This window comes from Taurulus bubalis (assembly GCF_910589615.1).
Source record: "Taurulus bubalis genome assembly, chromosome: 3".
In the NCBI taxonomy this organism is placed as follows: domain Eukaryota; kingdom Metazoa; phylum Chordata; class Actinopteri; order Perciformes; family Cottidae; genus Taurulus; species Taurulus bubalis.
In genome coordinates, this window is record NC_136591.1 from 25,101,675 (window position 1) to 25,113,020 (window position 11,346).

Consider the following 11,346-nt stretch of genomic DNA (forward strand, 5'->3'; position numbering starts at 1 on the left):
TTGTCGGCCGTTTGATTGTTCCTTTCTGCGCTGGCAAATTCAGGAAAATACAATGCAGATGTGGATGAGGGCGAGCAGTCACTGTTACCACCCATTCTGAGGATGGGTGCTTTGACTTTGAAAACCTCAAACTTACACTGCTGTCAGACACAAGGAGGAAAATTATTTTTAATAAAGCGTCTGTAGATTTACAGAAGATCATTCTTGACACACAAACATATAAACACAAACATTAAACTGTGGCAAGGATTCTTCTCTTTTTGTGCAGTGCAAAAAAAAAACACAACGCAATGCTCTAAACATGAAATGTAAAAATAAAATCTGAAATGGTCACAAAGCCGGGTTATGACGCAATTGTCTATTAAAGGAAAGACTTTCCTAACCAAGATGAATGAGTGGTATCAAGCTCTGGCATGACAAACGAGGGCCGAAGTGTCGCAAGTGTTTTATGACGGTCCCGAGGGTCCCTATCTCCCATAACCCCTGACCCCTCGACCTCTTAAACCACAAGGGTGATTACAAGTGGACGGCCAATGGAATAACTACTATTCTTCTGTATTACACATGGAGTCAGTAAGTACTTCATGCAGTATTAGAGTATTTGTTTCAACCCAGAAAGACCCACTAGTTCATCCTGTTAAAATGCATAAAATAAGTCCACGACGTATATGAACAGTTTGCAGATAACGAAAAAACTAACTTGGTCACAATCCGTAGGCCTCCTCCTCAGATTGTCCAAGCTAACAGTACATGACTTCTACTACCAGTGGGCCTGAGGCGCTTACGCGCTCAGCGTTAGCGAAGCGTGCATTGCGTACTGTCTGCTGCCATCTTAACTGGTCAGCAGAGTGATGAGCAGAGGTCTCACTCACTGCTCAGTCGCCACACCTGTCATGTAACCGACTATGATATCTGTTCCCCGTGGGACGCATAACTGTGTGACGGTGGCATTTTTCACCGCTGGCTCTGACAGCATCAACGGCGCTGACCGTTAAAAAATCCCGGGGCAGGTAGCAGTTTATCGAGCCGCCGTTGAGGTGAAAGAGCAGTTGAGTAAAGTAGAGCAGTTGAGTAGGTTTTTCCAGCCGTGGTATAATTTTAGGATGAATCTAAGGGCTCTATACAGGTGATGAAAGTGCAGCCATGTGTGACCTCATTGCCACGGCAGTAAAGGAGATGAATAAGTTGAGTTGACTTTTGCTCTGCTCCAGCATTTGATTAGTTGTTTGTTTACTGACGGGATGAATTTTGGGGCGAGGCTAGGTAATGGATGTACTCATGTGGTCTCGCCGTGTGACTGGTTACTGGAGATGTACATCATTTTCCGTAACATTGCAGTCTGAGATTAGTGCAGGGTCCCGGGGGTCTCGCTCGTCACTCCATTTCCTAAATTGACAGCTGGAGAAACTCTATTCCACCGGACGTGATAAACGACACGGGGCATCGGAGGAGTGCGTTGCAGAGGAGAGAAAGGAGTGATAAATGAGAGAGGTTGAGAGGAATCAGGGCAGATGAAAGTTGTTGGGCACTGAGAAATGAATGACAGCTCATTATGAAAATCCGAGGAGGGAGTCTAACTTTTTCCTCCGAGTCGTTTTCTCTATATTTTCTTTTCTCAAATACACTGAATACAGACGCAAATGTCCACAATTTTGAGGCCTTTACTTGTCCTTGACTGTGTTGTTTTTCAGCTGTTGAGAGCATTTATAATGCAAGAATAACAAACATTCAAGGAGATTCAAGACAATAATAACAAATGAAATGCAAATCAATGTAAATGGGTAAATTCACTGATGCCCGATGTGGTGGAGCTCTTTTCCTCCATGTGTGTGTGTCTTGTTTTCTGTATCATTTGCTATTTAAAAAGCAACAGCATGTTTTTTTTCCCATATATCATGAAGACACATGGGACGTCAAACATTCCTGTTATAACTAATTTACTCCTAATTTTAGTAGAAGTAGAGACTGAAGTTTAATAATTATTGTACAGGGTGCCGTTTTTTACTTTAATCTGCAATAGCTGTGGTTTGGTTTGTTGTTTTATAATGTCAAGAGGAACTTCAATTTGTCAAGCTAGAGGTTGCCACCTTTTGTCAGATGCTTTTCAATATTTTTTCATATTTTTTCTTTAACAGGCACTTTTGCACTGGAGATACTATTTTGGCATGAACGCCACTATTTTTGTACATTTGTTGTCATTCTCTGCAGCGTAACCTTTGTCATTTACATTTATAGCGTAGTCAAAGCTATAAGTCACCCATCAAGACATTAGAAAGCTCAAGGAAACCCTTGAGATTGCCAGTTGGCTTTGCTTTATTGGGTATTTTCCCTCAGTAGTCTTACTAGCTTCTTGCAACCTCACTCAATTTAGTTGTTTTAGCCCCCTATGGCCGTGTTGCTGATTTTGAATAAGTGCTCAGGGCACGAGGGGTCAGCTGCAATTTCAGGCGTAGCTAAACTAGTCTATTCTAATGTGAGATCTGAGGTGACTTTGACTTTTGATTAATGACAGTTCTCCAAAGGACATATCACCAGGAAAACTTTCCACAGCATGAAAATCACTTCCAGTAAAAGCTGAAAACATCTCTGTCTTTATGCATACAGAATTTGGCACTGGCTGACTGCATGCAATGTGAAATAATACCCAAGTGCCGTTACAGGAGGCAAACACTGAAAGTGTTTGTTATTAAAATATTTGTACTTCTTAGGCCCCAAAGGCCCACTATGCCTTTTCTCACTTATGCATATTTCCATTATAGTGACATCAAGCAAACAGAGAAATGCTGCTGCCGCCTCTCTCCTGTTCTCTCCTCTTCTCTCTCTCTCTCTCCCTCTCGAGTGCTTCTCTCACAGGCTGTGAAAACAGCAGCCCCAGGGAGTATTCGTATCCCATGAGCCCTTGGGGCAGAAGGCCCGAGGACACGCTATGGGGATCTATTGAGGGGTGTTGTGGAGAGGAGAGCTGCACATCTCAATATGAATACTATAGATAAATGCAAAGCAGATGGCAGTTGAATAGAAGTGGCCTGTTTGGGATTTTAGCAAAGAGATTCAGAGATAATGGCAAAAAGCAGCTATACCGGGAATACAAACGGATGAGCTACTGCTAGTTTAAGAATGCTTTTTACATGTCAAATGGCTGTTAATGGCTGACACTTGCTGTCCTCATTGAAAACAGTGCCGAAACAATAGAAACGGGACCTTTTGATTTTAATGATGTTTGGCAAAGCACACTACTGCGACCATTATTTGTGAATGAGCATGTTGAATAGACGATTTTACACATGTAATTGCTGGTATGTGTTATATGTGGTCAGGAGTGTTCAACATATTAGAAATACCCAAACTTCCTGTGACAAAGCTTTAAATCAAAAGATTGAGATTGAGGTTAAAATTGAGTTCTGCACTAATATTGTTTAATCTACTATGTGTGTTAACTGTTTATTCAAATCAATTGATTGCTTTTAGAATGATTTATAAATCAAAGTTATCATCTCTTGAAGCTCAAATGGTGTTTGTGGCTTGATAATTATCATTACAATTAAATATATGTGTAATATAGTGTAACTAATATACAATTATAACTAATTGTCAGCTTTTGTTTTGACCTGAGTGAGTTCTTGTGCTCGTACAAAATAAAACCACTTAATCTCAGTGAGGTTTCATCCAAAATATGATGCAGCTTCACCAGAAGTAAGACTGTCGTATTGTGGGACAAAGGTCTCTGTGTCTGTACTCTCCTGTATGATCTTATTATCTGTCAGCCAATTTAACAGAGAGGCCTTTGGGGAGTGACAATGAGGATAGGGGAGGAGGAAGGGACGTCCTCACACACACCACACACACACACACACACCTCTGCTCTAATTCACACTGACCTCTGCGGCCTCTCCACAATGCCTGTTTTTGTATTTGATAGGAAAATCGATAGCCTTGCTGGCAGAGAACAACCTCCATGAAGAATTAAAACACGGAAAGTGTTGGTAGCGGTCAATCATTTCTCTGTCCACTAGCACTACACCTACTGATGCAGCCATGAATAAATGCTGTGTGTCTTCCAGAGACACGCTGCCATCATGAAGCGTGACGAGAGAGGAAGCTCAAATGTACAGGTGATGATGCAGGAAATATTTGGTTGTATCCAGAGATTCACTGCAAAATCAATAGCGTTATACATTATTCAAAAATAACCTTTGGCAGCATAATTTAAACATGTTGTTGTGGAAAAAGGTGTACCATTTTTGAAATGTTGAGCCTTTAATTTAAAACAAACAACTATATTTTATATAATGGTTTATAAAAACATTCTATTCAAAGCTATAAATACAAGAGCCACATGTTGTGTGCCATTAAACGTTCATATTCTTACAGTATACAATGACAATATTTATCTCTTGTTATGAAGATGATACTCACCTTTTCTCTCTGACAATAGTAATGGATGTTACAGCTGTTTAAATTTCACTTATGTCTAACTGACTCATCTCAACTCCACACCCACTGATGCAGCCATGAATAAATGCTGTGTGTGTTTCAGAGACGCGCTGCCATCGTGAAGCGCAACGAGAGATGAAACTCAAATGTACAGGTGATGATGCAGGAAAGATGTTGGTTTATTCAAAAGATTCACTGCAAAATCCACACCACTATATGTTATTCAAACATTTTATTGTAATATTTTTAAATTCACAAATATCAAGTATAAGCTGATACCCTGTACACCACTGTGTAAAAATCACCCTTTTCACAAGCACTACACCTCCTAATGTAGTTATGAATAAATGCTGTCGGTACCTATCTGTATGGAATGGAGACATTTTTTTATTTACCTCAAACTTTGTTTGGCATTTCTGTACTGCAGTTTATTTTTATCTATCAGCCAACATATTCACTGATACAGACATATATAAAATGAGTTATTATCAGCCCGACAGATTTATGGCACTGGCTCTACTATGAAACTGTGGTGAATTTCCCCAAGTCAGTCATATCAAATCAACAAAATTAGGCCTTGATTACCGTCAATAATTGAATAATTATCTTTTTTTTTTTTTTAAAGAAAAAGAGAAAATCATGTTTGCATGTATGGACCGCATTTAGCAATAACTGCAATAACATCAATTTTTCCGAATGCGGCCATTGATCCAAGGTCAAGCAGCGTAGACCGGCCTCTCTCATGCCAGTCTTGAGGCCATTCTGAACAGATGTTGGCACAGCCAGCTGGACATGGCGACCTTGAGTAAATCTCAAAGGGGTCTTCTTTGGCATCATGGGCACCCAACTCTCCCCCCTGGCAAAGCAGACCCAGTGCAGCAGCGTGTGTGTGTGTGTGTGTGGGGGGGGGGGGGGGTGTGTATGTGTGTGCTTGCGCGAGCGCCTACAAACCAGCATTGTGTGTCATTCAAGCTTCAGTGAAAAGGTACCAGTGAATCAATCACATGCCCTGTGTAACACCGCACTAAATGAAATTCAATGGACTGATTGAGTGAGTGATGGATGATTCACATACATACAGCCAGAATTAAGTGATGGAGAAACACTCAGAAGGAGGGTGGAGGAGGTGAGGGTTGGTTAGACCTCTGAGAACTGTGTATGTGTATGTGTATGTGTGTGTGTGTGTGTGTGTGTGTGTGTGTGTGTGTGTGTGTGTGTGTGTGTGTGTGTGTGTGTGCGTGTGTGTGTGTGTGTGTGTGTGTGTGTGTGTGTGTGTGTGTGTGTGTGTGTGTGTGCGCGCACACATGTTGCTGTGTGGGTGGGAGAAAAAAAAATGTAAACGTAGAGTGTATAGACTCTGAAGGCTGAGCGCCCTGAGGAGCGGCTGTGTTCATACCCCACATCTGCCATCACAGGATGCAGCAGAATGTGTGTGTGTGTGTGTGTGTGTGTGTGTGTGTGTGTGTGTGTGTGTGTGTGTGTGTGTGTGTGTGTGTGTGTGTGTGTACGTATTTACTTGTGTGTGTTAAAGAGAGTGTGTGGTTACCATCTGGGCAGAACATCAGGGGCACGCCTGGACTGCACGGTGAGCCAGTCCACTTTTAATCTGCCCAGCGCCCTCTCCCCACCAAGGAAGGTCAACGCCTCGGCAAGGACAGCACTGTCACCCCCGTAACACCAACAGTGGGGGTCGGCACTGGCTATCCATAATAGATGGCAGCTGGCTTTAGTGTACGTCTTCACTTTGCCTGGGGCAGCGGTGTTCGCCCATCTTTCATTCCCCGTACTCCGCAGAGCTAATGTGCTGTGTTAATGCTTCTGTGAATCAGGAGGAGTGCTCAGTCGTGTGTCTCCCCTGTAGCTACCGAGCGCTCGTGTCATTGCCAAAATAGGACAGAAGGTGCTTCAACAAAGGAAACATTCATCTGGAAGTGTTTCACAGCACGACAACAAAATCAGCCTTCATACATTAAGAGTTCACAACACCAGTTGGTAAGAGAAATGTGGAGGTGACGAACTTTTATGGGACGGTACGCTTTTGGTGAACACGGCCCTGCAGGTCCAGTTTACAGAACGTCTTTGTGGGTTTGTGCTATTGTGGCGCTGTAATCATCAGAAAGTTCTGTTTTGAACTATGACATTTTTCTCACAAAATGCATCAACCCAAATTTCACAGGCTTTTATGTTAAGTGGCTTCTCAGTCCGACTCGCCCATGAAGCATGATTTCCAAGAGCGTCTTTTTTTTCTAACTTGCCAGAGAGACCAAAACCATTTTAAATGCAAATGACCTACATAAGATTAGCGAGGTAGGCAGTCCGCTCCCTGTTAATTATCACACGCAGTAGTCAATTAACAATGCTAACGATGGGACACTTAGTGAGCGTTAACCCAATTTACCACAGCTAAGAGCCGGGTGGACAGAGTTGCAAGGGGGTAACTTGAGGTTGGATCCGGAGGAGGGGGTCGCATCTTTATTGAGCTCCATCCTCGTCACAGAAACGTTCCCTGGAGCTCAGTTTAGCACTTTAATATGAAAATGACAAGGAATAGAAACTGTTCCGTGATAGCGTGTGGTCCTGCATGCTCTCCTATGGCCTATTCTCCCCCCACAATGTCGATCTGGGCACCATGTGAGCAGAAGGAGGAGCGGGACTCATTCGGGGGTAATTAGAGTTACCCAGAATGCGTTAGCCGAGATGCTGCTCTACAGTTAACAGCATTAGCCATGGCAGGGACGAAGGCGTACTTCAATTTAACAGTTGTCACTAGACCTTGGCTGTGAGAGGCATGGGTGACTGACAGGTCGAGACGAAGCCCTCATTTGTGTGACCGTGTGTGTGACCGTGTGTGTGTGTGTGTGTGTGTGTGTGTGTGTGTGTGTGTGTGTGTGAAAGGTGTTCACCTTATGCACACATTCATGTGTTTTTTTTTTTTTTACTGATGTGAGAAAAGTCGTAGTGGTGTTGGGAGTTTTGTCACCGCTGTGTCTGTCGTTCTGTTACTGTAACCTTGTAAAGCAGGAACCAAAGTGTTTTGTTGTGGGAGACATTGGGTGACATAAGCCACCTGGATGCCTGTATTGGTGTCATGCACTTGCTGTAGTGATACACTCTTTTTTTATTTTATTTATATACAAATAAATTCACTGTTGCAAAACACACAGATTGCCTATTTTTTATATTTTTTTATATTCCAGAGCAGAAAAGTCACGTATTAGCTTTCTGGCTTTCAGTGTTGTAATGTAATGAGAGAAAAATTTCGAATGGTTTGCATACCCATACTAAATACAGAATATCTCCTCAACCACAACTATTATAATTTTGAAAGGTATAATATACAGAAAACACTTCACACTTGAAACTAGTTAAGAGGTTAATATAGCAGTATATGTGTAACTGGTTTATTGGTCTATGATAGAACACAGGAAAGAGAGAGAAAAAAAATCATATCATCGCTTTTTAGTCTACTATAAAATAGCAATATGTGTTAACAGTATCTCTGCAAAGTTTTACTTTGATTAAGTGAAGTTAAATATTTTTAGTTATTCATTTAGTGCACATTTCGTGTACCGTAAGTTTAGGACCGCTGAAAGACAAAATTCCCTAGCTTTCTTCCTGGACCTTGAATGCCTCTGGTTCCAACACAGAGTGGCTCTGCTCAAGCAGATGCACCAATACATACAAGCAAGGCCGTGTGGAATATTGTTTCATCCATAAGTAAGTCATATTTTAGTTTTTGGGCTGGAATGTGGTTGGTATCTTGCTGAGGCTTTGTCTGACAGTGGATTTGATTCTGTAGATCGTAAGCTTTCCAGAAAAGTGCGCTAATCATGTGTGGCATCAAGTTAGGGTACATGAACATTTCTTTTTCCATAGCTTGGGGATCTCTCTTGAATCACTTTTGAGTCCTTTTCGTGTCATATGTATGATTGATTAATATTTATGGTTGAATTGCATTATAAACATGTAACATGGACTTATATGCTCTTTTAAGGCTCTTTTGTTGCTATGTATCAATTAATGGGAGTAGAGGACTTGGAGAGTGAGGAAGAGCTCCTGATGAAGAATTCAGTCCCCATTTTTGGGGGCTGCTGAGGTTTATACGGTATAGTTATGTAAAATGTCAGACTCCAATTAAGTTTAGTGTCAGCTAGTAAAGTTAAAAATGTTCCTTTTGTTTGAGTTTGACAGATGATAAAATAAAACTCTATAAGCCACATTTTCACTTCTTCCAAGATAAAAGCCTCTACAGTGGAGAAATTTGAAGATACTACAGTATATTTGTAATCTATAATGATACAATATCATCCACGGTACTGCAGGGAAATGATCTATTGCTTTGTTCTCGGTTGCCCGACGAGTTTGATATTGATTTTTATCTTTTTTTTGCCATCTTCCCCTTCAGTTACAGCATCCTCTTCAGTCTGTTGAGAAGAGATGTTGCCCTGAAAAAACAACACTTTGCCTTACATATAGAACATTAAGTGCCATTGCTTGAGAGGTAGACCATACTAGGCCTTAACATATGTCTTCCTCCTCCTTTTTCTCTGGTGCCCAATTCTCCAACAGAATGATAAATTGTGTTTTTGTTGGCAAATTCATTTTCTATATTTCATTTTGGCATCCAGTTTAAAGTAAACTGTGGTTTTACTTATACAGCTGTCTTGGAGTCTCTCTCGTTAAAGTAGTTTGTTCCACTTCCTGTAAGTCATGATTTGAACAGGAGGTCTTATCATCATCTACAGACCAGCAGCGGTCCATTGGTATGAACGTTAACATACTCACTCACTGTCCAGGCAGTGACATTCAGGCGTCTCTATCAGACAGTCTCTCTCCAAAATGAAACATCTGCTCCACTTACATAAATCATCATCACACTCTGGCCCTGCCCACCTATTTTCATCTGTGTAACAAGAGCTGTGAGCGTCAGCAGGAAGTGTATTGGTGAGAGCGGCCTATTGATCATTGATCTGGCGCCATCGATCCGAACCGTGCCTTTTTCCCTCCCACCCTAACTCCATCTCTAGGAGTGTAATCTGTTAGGACTCGCGGGGACACTCCTGTTCATTTTTTTCCCTTCGATCTCCCTATGGAATATACGCATAAGCTCAAATAATGAGAATAAATGGTAGTTCTGACTGGTATTTCTCATTTTCGTGTTTTGATTTATTACCTTTAATCAATATGTTTGATTTCAGAAGCAGCACCTTGTGATGCTGCAGAAAGCACCTTTTTTTTATAGAGACAACCACATTTCAAAACGTAGCCTGCATTTTCTTTATTACATGCACTTTACTTTTTTTTCCTCATAACAATTTGTTTTCTGCCTCAAAAGAAGCATTTTATTAAACTAATAATACTGGCAGTTCTCATTCACTGTATGAAAAGTAATGCACTTTAATTTGTTTATGACCCTCGTAACCGTCAGCCAGGACGTGCAGGCCTGCCTCTAGGAAGTCGGATGTCGTATAAAGAGCAACAAAGTCTGCGTTGGGAGGAGGTCGGGGGCGATGGTTGGGTGAAACAAATACGGGAAAGCAAAAGTCAACGTTGACTTAATTCACCTTACTTTTGTTCTGTAATTTAATAATCCTAAAATAATGCCACCTAACAAGCATACTTATTTTACGTTAAAAGTACTTATTTGAACCAAACCAAGATATTTTCCTAAACCTAATAAAGAAGTTGCTGGACATTCATAAGAGAACGCATGAAGAATTACTTTTTATAATTGGCGGAGGATACTTTGAATAATAATGCTGTTAATATTAATCTACACTAATGTAGACACTAAACTGTTACTTTATAAATAGTACATAAATAACTTATTTCACCTAATAGTACGTTGTGATATTGACAGAAAATGGTTTAGGAGTTATACTACAGAGTTCAATCCTGATCTCTTTATCAGTGGCACAAATGGCCGACAGTAAAAGCCAAAACTGTATGATGAGCAGATCAATATACACGTAATTTACAAACTACACGGCAGGTAATCAATAAGTATGAAAGTGTATGAAATATACATTACAGGACTCCTGCTGTAGCGCTGACCACAGACTTTGATAAATAGTCCAGCCATTTATTTTTGTCAGTATTGATTATTCAATCCGGAGAGTTCACCGGAATCGTCCGTCTTTTCTTCTCCTTTTCGCCCGATCTTCTCCTGAAAGCTGATTTATGATTCGTTGGGTCAGATGAGCAGCTGTTGGTTAAAACACCTCGGAGATGAGTAAAAGTGATTTGAAGTAGAGAGCCTCTAATGTGATTTTAAAAAGTCGCTCTCATTGATTGAAATGTGGCATTACCTGGGTTATGTTTTTAATTTTAGCACTCAAAGAGATTGCTTTTGTGTAATATTTGTGTAGATTAGTGTAACTCCAGCATGGTATATGGGCCCCTATCTGTCATGCTTTCCATTTTTAAATGACAAAGCTTCTCTTAAACACCTCAAACACCATACGATAATGACTAAAAAGTATCAGTCTCCAAAGTCATTCCTCCTTAAGACCTTTCCTTGTTTTTACTTTTAGTGTTTTTAGTTTAGTCCTCAAACAGTTTAGGATCTAGGACCCGACTCAACACAGACCGAACGTGGCTATTGCTTGTCATTAGAATAATAAATGTGCTGGGGCTCCTGATTTAGTGTGGCGCTCTGGCCCCTGATGTATGTTAATACCACAACACTGCACCTCTTACCTCGGGTTCATCATTCATCCAGGTAAAAGAGGTGGAATTGAAAAGCAGTCCTTGTTTTTGCTGGAACCTGGATCCCAGTCATTTATTGTGTCAGGAGACAGGGTGGCCCCTCTGCACGTCCTTCACCTCCACGGGCAGAGCCAGCTCCTATTAGACACTAAAGTGTGTTTGTGTGTTATTTCGTGGGTGTTAACATGGAATGGAACACTTAGA